The 22217-nt window shown below is 37.8% G+C and overlaps 1 protein-coding gene across 9 annotated transcripts in view; it reads right to left on the minus strand.

Annotated features, from left to right (window-relative positions):
* Positions 1-22217, minus strand: part of LOC116446410 — a 300266-nt gene that overhangs the window by 13119 nt on the left and 264930 nt on the right. For 7 of the 9 annotated variants that reach the window (XR_004241218.1, XR_004241220.1, XR_004241215.1 and 4 more), the window contains one exon: positions 3300-22026. The gene's annotated coding sequence lies outside the window, so the exon portion shown is untranslated. Of the gene's footprint in view, positions 1-1513; positions 22027-22217 lie in introns of all 9 variants that reach the window. The other 2 variants (XR_004241211.1, XR_004241216.1) reach the window with 2 other exon arrangements.

A 22217-nucleotide genomic window follows, 5' to 3' on the forward strand; every position in this document is an offset into this window, starting at 1 on the left:
ATTTAAGATTGACTACACACAGATTTATATTAAGTGCTAAAAAACGTTTTAAAACAACAGTTTTAAAACATAATGATACCTTTTTGAAGTTCTTCATGTTCATATCCATCTTAAGGAATGAAGCTAAATTCAACATCAGTCTCAGAAAACAGTAAGAGTGTCAGCCATGGTTTTCCAACTTTTTTCCTAAAGAACTCAATGACTACCAGATAGCATTTTAACAGTATCTATTATTATTGGGATTTTAAGGCTGTATTTAGATATATCCCCCCACAACGAAATACTTTTTTTTAATTACATTTTTTCATAGTGATTTTTCATTTCCGTTATTCTATTCAACTGTGGGGAGTAAATGAAAACAGACAAGCAATGGTGCCTAATGTCCTCTGAAATATATCTTTTTTTCCATACAGTGAAAGCAGTACAAACTGTCCTTATTTTTGGAGAAAAAAAGTAAGAATTCAGAGACTTCTCCCATCTGACTTTTGGAACACACAAAAAATGCAAGGCCATTTTGAAGGATACAGAGCCCACCTTCCAATTTACAATTTTAATGTGCATTGAGGAAAGTAAAAAACCATGTTGCTTACATTGTCACTAATGGTTTTTTATGCCCTTTTAATCACCCACTTAAATCCCATGCTAACATTCTTGGGTTTGGGAAGACATGCCTTGGATGAACCCTTTACTGCAAATTCCTATATTTTTGATATTCTCAATATTTTCATTTTTAAAAAAACGATAACATAGAGAGTAGACAAAATTTGTTAAAGAACACTTTTACAACAAATGCTTTGCTAAATTTCATCAAGTCAGCTACCAGAAAGTGCTTTGCCAAACATAAAAATGAACAGTATTTACCGACAATATTTAATAATAGTAGTCCTTCAAAAACAGAATTTTCTTATCAAACATCACCACACTAATTAGGGGAACAGTTTTCCCTTTTTAATAAATGATAGGGTTCATTACACTGAAGAGTTCAGATCACTTATTAATTCACAAGTGACAGTGTGAGTCATCAAAAATGCTAAGAGCACTCACTCCAGCATATCAAAGAAGCCATAAAGCTCATACCATTTGTACCATATACCACATGTTGCAAAGGATTTTGCAAATATTGAATAGATAACACGCATGTGCACTCAGTGAATAGGAATTGATTTGTGCACTAAATTACTAACTCTAAAAATATTCCCATTCACTAATGGAGTATTTTTCTCTATCAAGATGACTACCGCCCTTCAGCTTTCAGTGTCAAATAAGAATACTATATATTTAACAGTATTATCAGAATTACTAGACCAACACTCATCAACCAAGTCACTGTTACTGTACATTAAGACAGAAGAAAAAAGGAGCCCTTCCCAACAAGGTCCTGCTCTGTTTATTTATAATTCAAAGAAGACGAAAGTGTGGTACATAACATTAACTTGTCTCTCTGCCATTGTTTTCACTCCTTTGCTAAGGTAGAAATAGCTCCTGAAATATATATAGATATTATTGTGCTTACCTTTACTGACTTCATGTTTGAAAACATTGTGCATGGTTTGCAGGATTAGGCCAATAATCACACATGACAATAGGCTCTTTCTTTAGCCAAATGATTGAAATAACAATAATCTTCCCCAGGACCCAGTCTTGAGAGATTTCCAGCCTGATTTCATGGATAAAAATAGTTCATATAGAGCAAAAAACTTTCCAAGCTTTTGATGATTATCCAAGCCTAACTAAAGCCTCAGAGTCTTTTGGATGTTTCAACATCCTGAATCTACAGCACATGTACTGTAACTTAATATGACAAAAGATACTTGAATTGATTGGATTTGCATGGTATCTTCATGAGGCCCATGCAATAGAGACCATGGGTCCTCATGTCAATGCTAATGTAATAAGCAGCTCAGCATTTCTTTAAAGTGTTTTTTGTGTTATTTGCAAGGAATTTGCTCTCTGTGTCCCTGTCGCATCAAAGTGAGAAAATATAAAGGATTCTGTTCTTTATCATCTCGTACTAGAAAATACTTCATGGTGTTAGAAAATACTCTCATAGTCTCTCAAGGGCCATGAGATGGAAGAAAGTGCAATGCACAGACTGAGTTTATTGACAGACAAGCTTTTCATGTATGGCACCATGAAAAATGTAAAGCAAAAGCATCAGAAATGGTTTTCAAGAAGGTTAGGATACCCATTTATTTTTATTTTCACTTGAGATTCCATCTAAGTGAAAGTAATGTTTAGATGAATATAAGACAAAGAAACTAACACCAAAACGAGTGTTGAAGCTTTTAATACAGTGTTAGATAGTAGGATTGCTTCACAAGATCTTTTTGGTCTGCTACACAATCCTCCTTGTGCATGTCATAACTCAGGAAAAAAAAAAAGCTACATCACTGCTGTGAGGGAAAAAAATTTCCTATGCAATTATTTATACTGTGCACATCACCCTGATATCAAGCCATGCCATAACTGGTATAGCCTTTTTATCAAATGGATTATGAATCCTGTCTTGGTGTAAATTAAGGGTAATATATATTTTATTGTCATGGCATAAATCTATCTAGGGGCAAAGAGCAGAGCAAAGCTGTAGAATGGTAGTGTTACTGTCTTTTACCCATATTACAGGTTTTAGAGAAGTGGTAAAGAAACACCTCCAAAGCATGCACTGAATCATAGAATTGCTAAATGGTCTGGGTTGGAAGGGACCTTAAAGATCCTCTTGTCAAAGCCCCCTGCGATGGACTGGGACATTCTCTAGATCAGGTTGCTCAATGCCCCATTCAACCTGACCTTGAACACTTGTCATAATGGAGCATCCAGAACTTCTCTGAGCAACATTTCAGCATCCCACCACCCCATTTTTAAGAAATTTACTCCTTTTATCCAATCTAAATCTACCCTCTTTCAGTCTAAAACTGTTGTCACTACAGGACAAGACATCCTGTTTATGTACAGAAAGGTGACAATACCTTCTCCCTGAAACCTTCTGCCCCACCTTTCCCAGCCTTTCTTCACAGGAGAGGTGTTCCAGCCATCAGATAATTTTTGTGACCCTCTTTTGGATCTGCTCTAACAGTAGTTGTACTGGGCACCCAAAAACTGGACACAGTCATCCAGGTGGCATCTGGAACAGAGTAGAGTGGACAGAATCGCCTCTCTCAACCTGATGGCCAAACTTCCTTTGATGCAGAGTGTGATTGACTTCCTATGTTATAAGTGCACATTGCCAGCTCATACTCAATTTTTTAACTGCCAGTATCCCCAAGTCCTTCTATACAGGGCTGTCCTAAATCCATTCTTACCCCAGGCTGAATTGATGCTGGGGATTGCCATGACCCAGGAGCAGGACTTTGCACTTGGACTTGTTGAACTTCCTGAGGTTTGCATAGGCTCACTCTGCAAGCCTATCAAGGTCCTTCTGGATGGCATTCCTTCCCTCCAGCAAATCAAAAGATGAAAAATGGTTTTTAATGCCTCAGAGATGAAAGATAGTTTTGTTTGAGTTCTAACCTTAAAATCAATCAGCAATACTTCTATTATATATACTTAATTGCAGCTGGGCAAACTGAATTTAAATTTACTCTCCAACAAAATAGATTTATATAGTGGAAGGAGGTGGCACTTATAAGGTTATTTTGAAAGCAGAAACTTATTTTATACTAATCCATATACATAATCCGTAAGCTGATCCTCTTCTTTGTTGTTGCTGGTTTTTGTTAACTGCAAAGTATATCACATTTCAACTGTACATATTGAAGGCATAAGGAAAATGTAACACATATGCACCTCTTTCCTAGAGCTAGTTTCAAGCAGGTAGATATTCCCAAAAAGATCACAAAGTTAAGAAAATCTGAAGAAATGCGTTTTTTTATGTTTACCCTCTCCTTTTAAAAAAAAAACCCCAAAATGCAATTTTTTATATGTAATGAACATGTAGTAGGAAAGTTGACTTTTAGCAAAGAAAAGTCCTTTGATTTGGTTTCAACTTTTACTTCCTCACAGAGACATTCTTAATCAAGACAATCAAATGATGTTTCAGGATTTCTTACCATGCATAGATTGAAATCCATTCTGGATTTACATTTTTCAGCAAGAAAATGAAAATTTTCAGTGAAATTACAATTTTAGTGCATAAGAAGCATGTCATTTCACCATACTTTCTCTCATGAGAAAATTTCCATCAAAACACCATTTTAACAACAGTTCAAGGAATATTTCTCAATGGGAAAAGAGATTGAGAAAACATTAAGCATGACCATGTACTATGTAAAAGCTTTTGAGACATGCAATATTGTACAAAGTATATCAATACACAGTTCAAGATGAAAACATAAACAGCAACTGAACAACAACTGTGATGAATGTAAGAGGGTTCATTGTCATAATTTTTGAAAAACAAACCTTTTCCTGGAGTCCAAAAGTAGCCACAATTCAGCTAAGTAATACAGGCATTCAAGTAACATCCAACAAACATAACAGATCCAGTAACACTGTGGGTGAAAAAGACTGTCCCAAACCTTATTCCTTTGATAGCATCTACAAAGCGGAAATATACAAGGATTCCATCAAAGAAAAATGGATTTTAGTTTTCTCTCTAGATAAGCTCTTTCTCTTCAGAAATTAGCAGATACTTCCCTATGTGCATTTAGTTATATGGGGTTGCAAGTTATTTAAATTTCTCCAGCAAGTCCCTTCAGATGGGTTACTTCTTTCAAGGGAAACTCAATTTCAATCACAAACTGAACACACCATTTCCACCCCACTGGCTATTTTTAAAGAGCTTCCCTTTTTATCATCATCAAACCTATGGACTTTGAAATCTTGATGGAATTAAACTCCAACTCTGAAATACTGCTTTAAGCAGCCATTGCAAGGTACTGAAAAATGGAAACAATGAAGGATTAAGCCCGTTTTACTACATCTCCTGGGACTGAAGAAAGCAACTCTGTGCCAGCACCTGGCATTTTTCACGGAAGTGCAGAAGGCTCAGCACTGTCCATCAGGGTACACAGCGCCCAGTCTGTGCAGTGTTCATCATCGCTGTGATACACCACAGCCACCCATGGCACCCCTACTTCCAGGACCGTGGCTGTTGGGCCTAGGCAAGCTGACAACAGGGAGGCAGCCAAGGCAGAATGCCTGGGATGAAGCGGAGTCGGTCATTCACCCTGGCAGCTATAGGTACAGAGATGCTGGTGGCCAAGACATCCCACTCCCTGCAAGGGTTGTTTGAAAGCTCAGGCCCTGGGGGCGTGTGGTGCAGGCTGAGGGTGTTGGGAGCTGGAGCTGGAAGGATTTTCCATCAGGCTATAGGGATCCACGCACACATATACATTACTGTAAATAAGGGGGGTGGGGAGCAACCCCAGTGCCACACGGCTGTCTAATTCAGAACATTCAGCAGTTTTTTTGTGGGGTTCGGTGTGGCTTTTCTTTTCACAAAACTGACAAAATCTGGCAACAATGCACCGTGTAAAAAAGTGACATTTTGACTCTAAGGAAGGAATTATTTGCAATTTGTTTTGAGCAGAAGCTTAGCTCGTGTCAGATGTGAACCTCCAGACAATCATTAGTTTAAACTGCCTGCTATGTGTTTAAAAATTTCAGTCAATTTAGAGCTGATCTGAATTGCAAATGGAATGGTAATAAGCCATTAGGGAATAACATATCTCTCTCTCACACTTGCAACCCTCTGCTTTAAGGGGCCTCGACTGCACTCGAATATGAAAATGCCACTTTAGTCATGCGCATTGACAACAAACATGGAGGTGTAGTGTCCAGCCTTGTAGAGTGGCACTCAGGAGGAGAAGATCAGGAGTGGCCACAGGAGCGAAGGAACAGGTGCAGCCTCTACAGTGAACAAGAGGCAGCAGTCAGTTTTCCACAGAATAGAGAGTGTGGCTTGCTGATGGCACAGTAAAACACAGGCCTGGCATACAACTAGCACTTGGTGATTTGATTTCTGAGGATTTGAGGCACTTCTCATCCACTGTGAAGCCATTTTTTTGTGAATGAGTGTAGGCCTTGCATCACCTAAGATTTTCCAAACAAAGTTACCTGCGTTTCCTCAAAATTGGCTGCCTAACAACCTCCTGTGTTCAATGAGTGAAAAGATACAATGTTTTAATTCTTGAGCTTTCAGATTAAGATAGGGCTCTACAATACACCAATCCATTGATTACGAAATCTGCACAACTAAACCAGAGTAAATATCATACATGACAGCATTTAATAAATAATACTTAAGTAATTAAATTAATTAGTATACTATCCAAATTATATTTTCATACTGAAAAATATTTTAAATCACCTACTGATGTTTTATAGGTGTTCATAGGTGGAAAGACTTTCTTTCACAGCCCTATAGCCACTCTTGTGTAGCTGACAATTTTTTTTATACTGCCTCACAAAATCATATATGAAACTCATCTATTTCATGGTTTCTTGAGTCTGCAGCTGAGGCTGACTCCTTGTCCCACCATATCAGCTGATAAGCAACCTACTCTCTACATTCAAGCAAATTCCCATGCAGAGATAATGAAGGGAGAAATGCAGATCTGATCTGCATCTGTAAAAGTTGAATGCTGGTACTTTGGTATTAACCAGACCAGTAGATGTTCCCACACCACTGGATATTCTTGCAACCCTAGAGATGAACAGTTTCCAAATGGAATTCTGGGACTCCATTTGCTCCCTGAAGCTACATGTCTATATACAGGTCCTGGAGATTTTGTTTCTAGAGAACCTCTTTGTTGAGAGGGGACTCAACAGCAGACCACAGAGACCCTGCAGGGTCTCACCTCACAGGAGGTCCAGGACACAAACACCATGGCACTAGCACATTTGCCGGAATGGATTTCTGCAGACCATGCCTTCATTCTCAGGAGAGCATTAAAGTGGATATTCCATTGATTCCTTTACAGCACATCCACTCAATCCCCTCTGCTTTTCAGAGATAACGCCTTAAAATTGATGGCTGCAGGTGAATGTGGATATTACACCATATCACAACTTTCCTAGAAGGTTCATGTCAGCTCTTTCCAGCTGGCAATATGCTGGAAAGGGAATTGCTTGCACAGTACCTCTACGGAACTGCCATGCAGCGGAAAGTAAATGGCCATGAACAAAGAGGTCAATGTCAGACTGCTGAGCCGGAGGCTTTACATAAGTAGGAGGAATCTAAGCAAGGGAAATGCAACTCAGGTAAAACTGTGGGTGCAGATGAAAAGTACAGAAGCTTGATTAACCAGCTTCCCACACAGGACTGATAAAAGCCTCTCTGTCTGAGACTCAAACTGTACCTGCTAGAACACAAACATCACATGGCCTAATTCTATTGACAGAGTCTTCCAAAACTTGGTATGTATCAATATTTATACATGTACAGATATACGCATGTGTAACTTATTGAAAGAAATTCTATTCCACGAATATTATAAACGAGGTGACAAAATATTCTAATATTCAAAATTTCATGTTAGGAGTCTGGAGCAATATGAAGAAGCTTCCAACAGGGAAAACCTGAGGTTTGGGGTTGAATCACCTTTTCAAGGACAGGTACACCTAAAAATACCTGAGAATGCAAACTTTGAAGACAATTATGCACCAGCAAAAGACTTCCAAATTCTTTGTTTCCTGGGAACGTAGCAGACTATTCACATCCCTGAAAGCCACATGAAGTAAATTAATCCTTTCCAATTATCTTTGCAAGCTATATTTGGGATAACAATTCCCTACTTTCATATGTACACATGTGGAGCTCCCCTTCATTTTAGTGAGATAAACGACGTTTCCAATTTGGATCTTTGAAAAGGTCTGACATTCAGTATTTATTATTACAGCAAAGATTAAGAACAGTCCTACTGAACTCTAATATTTAAGGACTTAATCCTTTCAGAAGTGATATTATGGCACAGGACAATTAATATATTCCCAGAAGTATATCTTTCAAGCAAAAAATTTCCTGTGATAAATACAGAATTAAAGATGGCATTATATGTTAATTCAGATGGAAATGGAGTAGTTAAATGCTTCAAAATCTAAACTCTAGCTCATTACGATTTTCCCAGCATTTGTAATATAATAAAAAAATTATAAAAATCTAGTTTTTCTATTATATTGGGTTTAAGCAAGACAGCACACAGAATAAAATAGTCAGAATCTAGCAAAATATTTAAAGTTTAAAAAAATATAAAATCCTTTGCTTTAGTGACTTTTAGCAGTTCTGTATTTTAATGTCCTTAGATGAGGTGTTCACAATTCACTCCATCAATTACTCTGGCAAAGTGTCTACATGCCAAAGTGCATGCCCTAAACTTATTTTAGCTTCCATACACAAATAGTTTAATTGACATAAATGGGTTCTTGTATGCACAAGTTACCCCTCATAATACAGATGATACACCTGCATAATCTGGTAGTTCAAAGATATATAAGGAAACTGTTGAGATTCAGGTATTTGCCTCATTTACATTTGAAAACTGAGTTCCTGTATTGAGGGTTCTTATCCTTAGTTGACATGTGACACAGGCCAAAGATCTGCAGTTGTATTTACTGAAAGTAAACCAACACAAACAGTGAAAGATATGAGCCACTGGGAGATGTGATTTCTTGGACTTTTAAATGTGTGTGTGTGATAGTCATATGCTTTTTGTGTCAGATATTTGGCTATCTAAATATTACTTCTCAGATGACATAGTCCTGAGAGCATGTAGCATAAATTAACGTATATCAGTTATGAAAAAAGAGTCATGTGAATGGAATCTGAAAGACAAACGATCATCTCTCAGCTGCAACTGAACATAATCTAAGCACAGAGTAATATTTTGGTTTGGTTAAAAGAAGAATGCTACAGGAATCAAAGGCTCAGACCTGGATTCCTTCCTTGTGTGAATACACCTGTTGACCCCAGTGGGATGGCTAATGTAATATGGCATAAACAATCAATGTCATATTTTAATTCCCAAGGAATGCCAATACAAGTGCATGATGTTCATGTGTATAAAAAATACATAGGAGAACATTATTGGCAGTGGCAGTGACCTGACTTACTTGAACACAGAAGGCAGGAAAGTTTTGTTCTTTGCATCCCAAATTGCCTTGTACCAGCTAACTGTGTCACAGGTTTCAGTAGCAGAGGTCAGGCCATAGACTGCTAAGTGAAAATTGGTGTAAAACAGAGTAGATGATTCATGGGAAGAAAGCACTTTGCCAGTGTAGAACAGAGTAAAGGGGGGATCAGCATTCTTCCCTCAGAATATTTAATATTCTGTCTCTCAATGTATTCTACAGATAACCCAAATATTGTGTAGCTCCCTTGAAGGTTCAAAGCAAAGTTACAAAGAAATCTGATGTATATGGATCCTAGGACTGGATGCACAACTTATATGAGGTTCTGCACTGCGATTGTCCTCCGTCTTGATACCCACCAGACATTAGCATGGGATTCAACTTGTGCCACTCCATTGGGCTGGTGGCAGCGATATTAACTTGTCACAGAAGAGCAGTCTATAAAGGAATTGTGCAACCATAGTGCAAAGATAACCATTCTCTCAAATAAAAGCAAGCAAAGACAAAAGCAAGTTTAGGTGATACGCAAATCAAGCTTTCAAAAACGCAGTCATTTTGGGTCAGTCACTGCAGATTTCTTTTATACTGAAATACATTTTAATCAAGAAACTCCAGGTTCGAATTGTGAAAATTCAGTTCTTGACTCTAAATCTGTCTATACACTTGCTAATAGATACTGAAGAGGTTTCTTAAGCAGTAGAATGGCAAACACACCTCTTCTGGAAATGTATTTGTGTGAAAATACTGATATGCACTTATTTCATTAGAAGGGTTTAGTGGCCTTTTCCAAACAGAGGACACCTAAAGAAAAGCACCATGCCCTGAGATTAATTCAAATTCTTCCACAGAGCAGCAGTTCTTACCACAGTAAATCCAGAGGGAAAACAGAAAATTTGGAGGCAAAGTTCCATCTCTTACAGTGTTACTAATTTTGGACTACCCAACTGCAGTCCATCCAAGCTACTGCATGGTCCTGTTTCTGAATCCATGCTACACCTGCTGCAGGAGATAGAATCTGCTCCTATAAAGTTGGAGCTGAATGTGGTACAGCCTTGCACAAATGGAAGAAATCAAGGCAGCTGCTTCCTACAACCATTTGAATGCAGGAAGGGGTAAATCTGCATAAAGAGCATAAAGAGTGCCTCCTCTATATGTATCTACAGAATTCAGTCCTGGCCTTCACTTCCCATCTTCCAAACATGGGTTTTATTCAAAGAATGAGACATGATAGAATGCATGTGGATAGGAGACAACATGTGCCTGGAAGCTAGTGACAGAGAGAGGTGAAGGTAACAACCCCATGTGAAGGTGAAGACAAAGATGCACAGTGTAGTTCATCTCATGCAGACACAAGCTGAGAAGTCCTGTTTCTGTGAACACAAAAATCCTGGACAACCTGACCATTCCCTTAATGAAAAACAGCCCTTCCCCAGATGAATCTGTATGAAATGTTCTATCCTCGTTGATACAAAATAGAACACATAGCAAGAAGTGAACAAAAAGAAACACAAAAGAACTGCTTTTAAAGCTTAGCAGATCATGCTATGGTAATGTACAGAAAGGAATGACTAAGATACTGAATCACAATGTTATCTAATGACTTCTCAGAATGTGGTGTGAAGCAGTAACTCTTTGCTGGATATCATTGTGGGCATTGCTGTCCTCTCTGCTTCATTCGCTTTCATGCATTGATGTGTGGGTACAAATTACTGATGTTTGCTTTCTATTATTATTTTTTATTTGTATATATATTTCATTATTCAGCTGACATTTATTTTCATTCTAGTTCATTAATGCACAATATTAAACTGTCTTATTACTGCTGACTTATTCAAACCTCCAAACTCTCTGTTGTATACAGTTTTTCCCTCAAAGCTATGGCATGATTTAAGAAAGATGGGATTGGACATACAAACAAGAGTTTATGTGAGACGAGATCTCATGCCTTAAATATATATATATGAAGGCATAAATATATATTTTCTTAAATAATTAACATATTTTCTTATAAAAATATATAAGGTATTGTCCCGGTATGAAGGTATTTCGCACTGAAATACCAAATTATACGTTTGGGTTTTTACCCTCTGCCAAGCAACAGATAGATCAGTCCCAACATGTTAGTATTTACAGTAAAATATTTTTTTTATGTACTCTCATCATGCTGTTTGTTTAAAAAATTTTTAATCAAAATGAAACAAAACAATCACTACTAATGTTCTACACAGCTACTTTGCAGTTGTTCTTTCTGCTTCACAGTGACTTCGTAAAATTTATCTGTTTCATTCTCAATGAATTTTTATATATGAAAGAGGAATTTTTATTCAGAGACTGACACTTCTCTACCATCCCTTCTCTCCCTTTCTAAAACTGCAACGTGCAAGAAACAAATGTAAATTCTCCCATAGTTTAAGATAAGAACTGTGCCATAGTTTAAGAGAAGAATTGTGCTTTGTTTCTCATACTGAAAGTTGGTGGGAGCTGGGAGTGGTAGGGTTTGGGTTCTTTGCTTGTGGGTTTGGTTTGGGTTTTAAAAAATATTTTAGCAAAATACAAACTTTTTCAAATGGTGAAAATCCATTTCCCTACATATTTAGGGTCCTACAGCACACCACAGTGATTAGAAACTGGCCATTTTGAAGCTGGGTTGTGTCTGACAAATAGAATATATCTAGGAAATGGGGAAATACTGCTTGAAATATCAAGGACTATTTCCAAGACAATAGCTCTAAAAACAAGACATCCACTGTAGAGGCAATCCATTTGTCCATGTACTTATGTGCCTTACACGACTCTAGAAAACACTATTCCCAGATATTAAGGCTCATCTCATCTTTAAAAGCCTCATTAGAACAGGATAAGAATACATCCACAGAGCAGTGGTAGGAAGGATGGCACCTCTTCGCAATTCAAGTAGGTATAGGCTGCAATCACAAAGCAGTCAGTTATCTCACCCCCTGGAGCAGCCAGAGAGAACTGGTGCGAAAAGTACCAAAAAGGGTGGGCTTCAGCAAGGCAGTGGGCAAGCAGAAATCCAACAGTAGACTGGATCCTTCGTGTTGGAAAAAAATGGAGCAAGATCACTAGTTCAGTGGTGGTTGTGGATCACGTACTACGAAATGATAGGAAGATTGTGGGAACAGATATGTGTTCTAAGGTTTAACTTCAAACACAGTTGTCCACTCTGCTGGTATATAAGCCTAACATATCCTTTCAGGTGATTTATGTAATGCAGATTACAGAAGCATAACTGTCTGTCTTCTGATACTAAGTCCATTAACATCAGAATTAGATATGTCATCTCTATCCAGTATGCATTATTTTACTCATCATTACATATTTATTCCTTTATCAGATTTTTGTTAAAATGAGCTTCGCTGCAGACAAAAGACCTGAATAATTTGATATGCAATAAATGTGTCCTTGTAGCCCTGTTTCCTTAAACAGAGAAAATAATATGGTTAGATTAGCTCAAATGACAATTCACTGTCTTATATTAGGTTCACTAGGTTACAGAGGGAAACATTCATGCACCCTCAAATGAAAGGGTTCAAAAAAGTGACAGAAGGCATACTTAATTAGTTGACTGGATTGTTCAATCCTTGCATAAAGGCATGAGCTCTGCTTTAGTGAAGAAGCAAGCACTGACAGAAGTTAATGCCTCAGAGATTCTGCTTTAAACATTTTAGACTCTTGTCAAAATTATAATTGCATTCATATGAGATTTCATATATTTGGTTTTGCAGGGGGTTGATCTAATTTTACCTTGTAGGATTTTTTTAGCTAGAAAAGAGAATTGAATACATAGAAAAAACACAGGGGGATGACATGTATCAGGAGCAATTGTGTAGATGTTGTACGAAACACCTTGCAAAAATGCTACTTGTCTGAAAGGCACTTGTAGTAAGAGAGTGGGACAAAAAATGACAAACAGATGGAAGAACAAAGAAGTAGTGACACAGTTGGTCAGTGTGATAGGCAGCATTCTCAGCACATCCCTACTCTGACAGCTGTCAAAAATTTATTAAACTTCACAGCAAAAGAGGCAGAGTTTTAAAGAGGCATCTCTTACAAAAAAAAAAAGTGAGGTGAGACAAGCTAAAAATCTTAAATCTGTGAAACATTTAACTTTATTGCTCTGAAATCCTTTACTTCTAAGGGAATAAAAATAAAGTTACTTGGTTTTCTGTTGTCTGTATTCCTAGACCCATACTTTAGCACAAAACACTTTTTATTCATTGATAGACTGTATTGTCTTAATGTAATTGAAGAAATCCTTATTTTCACTTCAAATTCCCTAACCCTCCAGAAAACTGACATGCCATCCCTGTAAGAAGAAAGCTCCTTTTGCTCTGAACACTTTTGCCATTTCCAGGCATGCCAGATATTTGCAGGGTGTCAGCTGTGAAGGAAACATGAATATCTTCACATGATCAACAGCTGCACTGTGAAAATGCCTATGGGCCGGGGAAATATTCTAGACCCATACCCATCATCTCTACATGCTGTGAAGTGATTAAAAGGATAAGCCTAAGAGTTACCAGGAAGCCAGGAATTTTTGAGGGCAGAAAAAGACGGAAACTGATTTTCTGTGACATTCAGAATGGATAAAATTCATCCTTCTTCAGGACTCTTGTACAAGAGGTGTTCCTAACAGCACCCTTGTTTCAAAATAATTCTAAGCAGCAAAAATCAAACTTAGACATTCCAACAGTGGGATTATGAATCATAACATTGCCTGAAAACCTATTAATAATTCCTTGAGCCATATGCGAAATCTTATACAGTTTTTCTAAAGCTTGTGAACAGTTTGAGAGCTATTCCTTCATTTCCATTTCCTGTCATTACATGCTCTTGTAAAAAGTCCCCCTCCAACTTTCTTGTAGGCCCATTTTAGGTACTAGGAAGCTGCTATAAGGTCTCCCTGGAGCCTTCTCCAGGCTGAAGATCCCCAACTTTCTCAGCCTGTCTTCTAGGAGAGGTACTCCAGACCTCCAATTATCCTTGTGGCTCTCCTCTGGACTCACTCCAACTGGTTTTTTGGAGGCCAAAGAGATGAACACAGCACTCCGGGTAGGGTCCACAAGAGCAGAGTATTGTGGGAGGATCACCTCTCTAGATCTGCTGGCTACACTGCTTTTGGTGCAGCCCAGGACAGGCTTGGTTTTCTGAGCTGGAAGCTCAGGTCATCTTGAGCTTCTCATCGACCAACACCCCGAAGTCCTCCTCACAGATGCTCTCAATCTGTTCTCCACCCAGCCTGTACTTGTACTTGGGATTGCTCCGACCAAAGGACCTTGCAAACACTTTGAGAGCTATTCTTTGGCCTTGTTGAACTTCCTGAGGTTTGCAAAGACCCACCTCTTAAAAGCCTGCCAAGGTCCCTCTGGATGGCATCCCTTTCCCGCAGAATATCAACAGCTTGCTGTCATCAGCACACTTGCAGAGGGTACACTCAATCCTACCATCCCTGTTGCCAACAAAGATGTTACACAGGAGCACAAATACCTTGGGAAGCCTGCTATTGATCTAAATCAGTAATGGGATTCCCTATAGGATAATGCAAAAACTGGGGGAAGGAGACAGGAGATAAATTAAGAGCTACTCTGCAAGCTACTCTTGTCTCACTAGAATTCAGCATCTTAGATTTATGTTTGCTTCCTCTCACTGGTCTGCCTCATTTCTATTGTTCTGTTTCTGCTATTACCCAGCAGGCTCTTGAAAAGGGTGCAATTTGCACTTGCTTTTACAAAATATTTCATTGGTGACAGCTCTATTATTTCAAGTAATCCAGGTTGAAGTTCTGCAAATGACTTCTAAGTCAAAAAAACCAAATCTTTATACAGCCCTTGGTGAGCATAGGTACATTTGTTGTTAAAGAGTGTCACTCCCCTTTGCACACCCACACTACACAAGAACAGAATTTGTAGCTGCTACTCCAAGAACCTATAGGAGGAAAACTGGCTCACCACATTTAATGATACTTCTCACTTACAAAAGAGTGGCAGCTTGGCGTGTTGCAAGTCACTGTGCTACAAGCACATGGGTGGTGGAGTCATTTTCCACATCTCACAGGTAAGGCACTGCCATCATAAGCTCAAGACAGTAGAACATACTATATTAATACCAGTAACACCCATGTTCGAAACTTCCCCTGGCATTTAAGGAGTCCCTGTCTGAAGGCTAATTTCAGCAGTTTCAGCATGGTTGCCCTCCTGCATATCCTTTATATATCAGTTGTCTAACGTGCAGTTTACCAAGTTGTCTTCCACCTGTCCTCTGCCTGGACCCAAAGCCAGTTCTGTACACTGAACTTCAACAACTACAATAAAACCATTCTCAGTTCAGTCACTCTGCAATATTAGCCTGTCAGCCCTTCAGATAACATCCATGAGTGGTCCTCCTGAAATGCATGCATACCTTAATATCTGTGCAAACATACAATAATTAATATTTAGACAACTTAATACTAGATTTTTTTATTTAAAAGTATTCCAGTAAAACAGGTGTTCATCATTTTGCTTTTGCTCTCTACTGGTAAGACATTCCATTATCAACAGAACACATTAAAAATAAGAATTTTCCAGGCTGCAGTCCTTGAGTTTGTTGATGATAGATCCTTTATTTCCTCTCTATTTTTGAGACACTGACCTGCACATATCCATGTCAGCATATGTTAAAGGCAAAAAAATTACCCAAGTTTCACTTGGTTTTTTCTAAGCTGCAGAAACCACTTCCCAATCCAGAATTAAACATTAGACTTGAAAAAGTCATCTACATAAGAAAAGCATCTCAGACTGTCACAAAAAGATCTTCCATTTCAGTCTACCTTGAGAAAAATTGGAAATCCCTACAAATAGATGATGTAAACACAGATGATGTAAACCACAAACAAATGTCAGAGAATGCATCCTGCTTCTCACTTACACGATCCCAGAACTGTTCTTTTCATTGTATCTGGTGTCATGTTTATCTGTGACCTCAACTTTACATGCAAGGTAGATATGAAAAAGAAGGTATTACCTCTGCCATAAAAAACTTCCAGCATAAACTGGACACTGGCAACGCAGTGCAGGCAAGTTTGGACCTTGAGGGGAGAAGGAAAGCTTTACACAGATCTGAAGCACTGGTCTGCTCTAAACAAATATCTGGTCCATTGTCATGTTTCTAAAAATGGCAAGTGGGACATGATCGGGAAGAGGCCATTAGAGACAGGCAGCTCTCTTATTCTCAGGTCCTCTGTAGGTATGAGGTGTTGAACATTCTGGAGTGCATAGTGAATGCAACCATCACACTGAACATTACTGTGGGCCTGTTCTGTACAAACCTGGATATTCTTACTTTAAAATCTTATACATTGGTTTTCCAAAATTGCCAGCTGCAGCAAATTCCACAACTTGTTCTGTGTCAATGATTTCTTTTTTTGTTTGCTTTAGATCCTTCTTTGGCTGGAAAAATCAGAAAAAATATCTGCTAAAAAGGGCTTGAATTTGTGTTGGTAAAAATTAAAGAGTCTGAAGAAAAAAAAAAAAGGAGGAATTGTCTACCTGATAGCAATCAGGAATGGGGAACGAGGTGCAAAAGCAGCAAAAATTATTCCAGAGGACAGTCAGAAAGGAATTTGGCTCAATGTCACAAATAGCCCAAATTCCTCTTTAGGTTTCTACTTATATGAGTGAAATCTTGGCTAAAACCAGCATACTGAGATATGCGTAAGAGCACAGTTCATTCATTTGACTGAAAATAAATGAGATCACCTCATTTCTCTTACATCTAGTAACATTGGAAAAGCTTGGTTTTATCTACAGAAGTTAAGGTGCCTGTAGACTGTTGAAAGAATTGCTTAGGTCCATTTCTGCCAGCAGGCACTTTTTCTCCAGGATCAGCAGCTTCATCATGAAGTCAGTCTGCCTCACAAACTTTGATCAGAGGAATCTTCACCTATTCTCCCAAAGAAAAAGAAATTTGACTGAAGAAACATCCTTTAATTTCAAATCAAAATACTAAATTGAAGCAAATCTCTACTCAAAAGTGATCACAGAACTTACTTGTTTTTAGAAAAGGGTATTACCGTGTTCAAGAGGGAAGATGATACAAAGTAAAGAAAGGGTTTGGGGTGGATGGGCGTTGTTGCTGAGCAAACAGTGATGCTCTGTCAGTCTAATCATCGTTCATTGTTCTATGTACAGTGATGGGTAAAGAGAAATGCATTTATGTAGGTCTGGAGAGAATACTGAATGTAAAATTTTATACTTGAAGTGTAGAGTGAGAAGTCCAGAAATAAAATTTAATACCTCTTGTATGTCAAGGCAGATCAATTTCAAGTAGAAAAAAAGTGCACAATTTTATGGGATCTTCTAGAAACACCAATTTTACCCCCTTATATTTCCTCCCCTCTCTGATTTTTTTCAACAAACTCTCCATAAAAAGGAAATATGAATGATGGAGTGCACTTGGAATTCAACCTTAAAATCAAATAATTAACCCTGACATCTTCAGCACTTAAACATTTTTCTTTTTTTTTTTTAACTGATGTTTTAGTTATTTTCATTGTTGCAATGCAGTAGCTTTTAATCAGATTTACATAATTAAATGCTCTCCTCTCACGCAGGCTGCATTTCTATCACAGCCTCATTTAAGCCACATAGCATGAGTTAACGTAATCAGGAATAGTTTCCACATACCTAGGAACCAATTTTCAAAATTCCCGTGCTGTTTATATTGTGTAACTAGGAAAATGCATTATTCTGAACATTCATTTTAATCCTTTTTCAGGGCCGTAAACATTTTCCATGGTTCTCTTCTTCATATTTCCTTCTGGATCCCTCACTTGTCCTTTTGAATGTTATGCACACAAGTGGTTTTTCGTTCCTTCTCCCTTGCAGTACATTTGTGCTCTGGACTTTATAGCCTCACTGACACCTAAATGGATGCAGCTCTTCTACCCCTACATGTCACATCAAATCTGCATTCTTTTGTGATCAATGAAGTGTTGATTTGTTTTACCTATGTTGATTAGCATTTGTGGCCTTTCAATGCCTCACAAAACAGAGGAGCTCTAACAGCCAGATTTGTTCCAGTCTGAACTCCTAAACCAACTTCTAGGAAATGCAGGGACAGATAAAGATGCATACACATACATGCACATCCACATGTATATAAGCCTTTTCAGTTAGATTATTAATTGCAGGAATCTGTGTTACTTCTAAATGGAATGTTTTGGTTCTGGATCTCAGGAAATCTAATTCCTCTTTGTATTTAAAGCCTCTCTTTTTCTGAGAAAGAATGATTGAGGATATGCTTTTTAACTTAGAAAATTTTGTCATATAATATCTTATGACTAACTGGCCCTAGTGGTTCTGGAAAAAAAGCTTACACAATTCTGCCTAATTAATATGTTTGTCCTGATGGACATCTTTTGGAGTGTATGAGGAATGGGTAGTGGTCCATGCAAAGGTAGGATTGAAGGATCATTACCAGGTATTCATGAAGTAATGGAAATAGTAATCAAAGAGGATGAGAATTATTATCTGTATTGGTTTGGGGTCTGTAAGAAAGCGAGATCTCTCATTAACTCACTTTAGGTTAAAAACAAAAAATGAAACTTTTTTTTTGCCCTATATCTGAGATTAAAATAGACTTACTGCCACAAATACAAGCCCCCTACAGACATGCAGGAAATATTAAAGAACCTCAAAAGGAAGTAGTGGGAGTTTTTTATGGCTTTTTTTTTTTTAATAATCCTGGTTTTACTTTTCCAATACTCTCAAGCCTTACTGAAACTTTACTATGATAAAAAGGAGGGCTGCTGAAGCAGGACACATGCTTTTGGCAGGTTTGGAGGTGATATCTGTTTCTGCATTTGGAGTCACTGCTCTCACTGTACCAGCTTCTATTGTCCAACTTACAGGGTGTTCCAACAAGGAAAAGGGGGGATGGAGGTAGGTGCTTCACTAAGGACAACAAAAGGTGGCCTTTATAAAGCAGCATGTATGCTAAGATCTTCTGAGGAGAATTAGGCATTAAAACCAGAAAACGAAAATACCCTCCAGCCCTACAGACACAGCAATGAAAACAAACCACTTTTCCTTCACTCAAATATTTAAAATATTAAAACTTTGAAAGTTCTCCAAATGGAATCCAATTATGCTCACAACCAGAGGCTAATTTCCCCAACTCTCTGAGCCACTGATGCTCGGCAACAGTCTGAGCGGTTTTGCACTCTTAAAATCTAGGGCAGCTGACAGTCAACAGATCTACTTTGCTGAGAGGATTTGCTGTTAATTTTGTCCAGGTTCTGTTTTCCAGTGCCGGTCAATGTTTTCCAAGTAAACTCATCCATGAATTCATGTAAAGACTCAGCTTAAAGCCCTTAGGCACTGATGGATCTATTTTCTTTAGATGCAGTCCTAACTCAGTCAAAAGGTAGGCATTTTTTATGCAATATAGTAATTATTTATAAAATCTTAAATTAGTGCAACTATTCAAGCACCTTAAAACATTGAGATGCTATCTCTGAAAGTATTTAACCTAAATGATCAAAACCTGAGAGCACTTAGAAAAAGGATATAAAAAATCTGGCCTTTACAAAACAATGCCACACAGAAAGTCTGTTTATCATTGTCTCAGTGACAATCTAGGGCAAAAAGTCAATATACATTCCTTGGAAGGCCAGATGGAGGGTGGAGAGGAAAAGGGAAGAAAGAGAGGGTGAAAGAAAGAAACGAAAGTAATTTAATCCCTGAGCCATCAAAGTTTTTCTGGTGCATGCGTAACTTTAGGAAGCTGAATAGCTCACTGAGGGACAACATGCTGGTCAGTGTTTGCTGGCTACACCTGAAGTCATCCGGCAATCTTCACACTCCTACAAGTATTGTGTTGGCCACAAATGCCTTGTGAAAGTGCACTTTTGTCAAAACAGACACATTTTTCTGTCAAAATAAGCTTGAGATCAAGTCAGTACTGTAAGCAGCAATCAGCAGGTGAGTAAAAGTGTATTATGCCAGTCAACAAGGAATGGATCAAAATGCCATCCTTCTGCCAAAAGATGACCAGGCAGTCTGTCTGTCATGTTCTAGCTGTCTTTTTTCTTATTATAATAAATGTCAATTGCTGCTGGAAATAGTCTCATTTAAGCTAAGCAATTGCGAAATCCATAACTTCACTATCTCATCCCTACCACTTACATTATGCCCTATCTACTCAAAACTTGAAAAGCCACTGATAATATTTAAACTGTCTCTCGCAAGCCGTATGTCAATAGAGCACAGCAGTTCTGACTATTAGGGATCTGCTTGCTATTGTATAATCTCTCTGTATTTGGTCTCACTTGTGCAAAACTGAAGCATTCAAATGACTGCGCTATGACTATTGAGATAACGCCCATTATGGCAAGGATCTAGGTCACTGGTATTAGAGCTGAGTCACGTCGCCAGTAATAAAAACACTGATGCTCTTTGGGAAAAAAAGCAGCTGGGCTTTCTCCTCTAAATAAGTTTTAAGGCCTGTAGGCAGGAAAGGATGACATTAACATGTTGCACTTCTCCATGAAGCGTCTATCGGGCAATGCATAGTGTTTGTTGTGCAAGTCATATGGTCCTCTGTCTGGAGGGAACTAGTACCTTGACAGGAGTAACACAATAATTTCAGAAGAGATTCTCAGAGTAAATAACAAGGCATGTCAATTAAGCTCTTACATATATGCTAGACTTTAAATAAAAATATCTTAGTTTCATTGGTTTGGAAGTTTCCTTCATTCTTTCTAAGATGGGCACTCATTCATTTCCAGCAAATGATTTTGCTACTCTGTCATTTAATATGTTTAATTTTTTTCTCTCTCTCTTTTAAAATCTGCTCATTCAAATAGACCCTGCTTGACACCAAACTGAAATAGATTTCTGCTATGGTTTAGAAAGTGGACAGAACACGCTCAGCCAGTCAAGAATTAATTCAAAGTGGTGTCCAGTTCTACACACAACACGAAATTCGCACCCTCCTAGGCATGAAAGCCCAAAGCCTAGATTTCCAAAATGAGATCTAATATTCCACATTTTTTTCCTAAGCAAAATAAATGTCGTTTTTTACCCCTCATTAAGAGGGCATGCATAATATTTCCTCAAGTTCTAAGGGGATCCATGTCAAATTTGGATTATTTTTCTTGGGTTTTCTTGCTTATACTAAGAGAAAAGCATATCCTCTTTCTGTGATAAAAACACACTGCTAAGATTATAAACAGAGACAAGGGAAACAGCATACTTGTCATAGATAATACAACCAAATAGCATTCAGAAATAGTACAATTATCCCGTGGTGCATACATCAAAATACATCAAAGTTCCAGTATCTTCTGTGTCCAGGAAGTTTATTTAAAACAGCCTGCAATTAAAATTTTAGATGAAAGAGAGGTTTGACCTGCCTTTTGAAGCCTAGAGAAGGACACCATTCTGAATTACAGTGTGTCTTAATGTTATGTTAGATATTTTCTTATATTTTCAGGTGCCAGATTTCAAACAGATCTTTTAAGAATACCAAAGTAAGTCGGATCTAGTTTTAAGAGAGCCAAGTGTAAGCAGCTTCACAGTTATGACCAACTTGACACTTAAACTTCTAAGTTACCTGATTGTTTTTTAATACATGTATTAAACACATCAAAAAAAAAGTAGGAAACTGAAATCCAAGCTTTTATCTTCTTACCAGCCCTGTCACTACACACACTGACAGATTGCAGAAATGGTGAAAAGACTTTGCAGGGTCACACAGGTAAGCTTATATTTGTGAAAAGAAGCTGAAGAAACTTTCTGATCTTCAACAGAACTACTCAGTAATTTATGAAGACTTTTCATTATATCTTCCTGTGGATGGTTAATGCATTACTGAATGCCTGCGCAAACTTCTTCCAACCAAGTGGACAATATTAGGAGAATTTCTTCAGTAACTTCTTTATCCACAATACACCTTATTCTTAAAAAAAAAAAAAAAAATTAAAAAAAACAAAATAAAATGTTTTCATTAAATTTTAAAAAATCCAAAACTCACTCAGTCCTGACTGCCTGTCACACACACTCCTGCAACAGAATAATGACCAGAGTAAGAAACTGACAATCTTTTCATACGTCACTAGAGTTTCATTTTTCTTTTATTACATGAAAATG

The sequence above is a fragment of the Corvus moneduloides genome, chromosome 1 (genome assembly GCF_009650955.1).
Source record: "Corvus moneduloides isolate bCorMon1 chromosome 1, bCorMon1.pri, whole genome shotgun sequence".
In the NCBI taxonomy this organism is placed as follows: domain Eukaryota; kingdom Metazoa; phylum Chordata; class Aves; order Passeriformes; family Corvidae; genus Corvus; species Corvus moneduloides.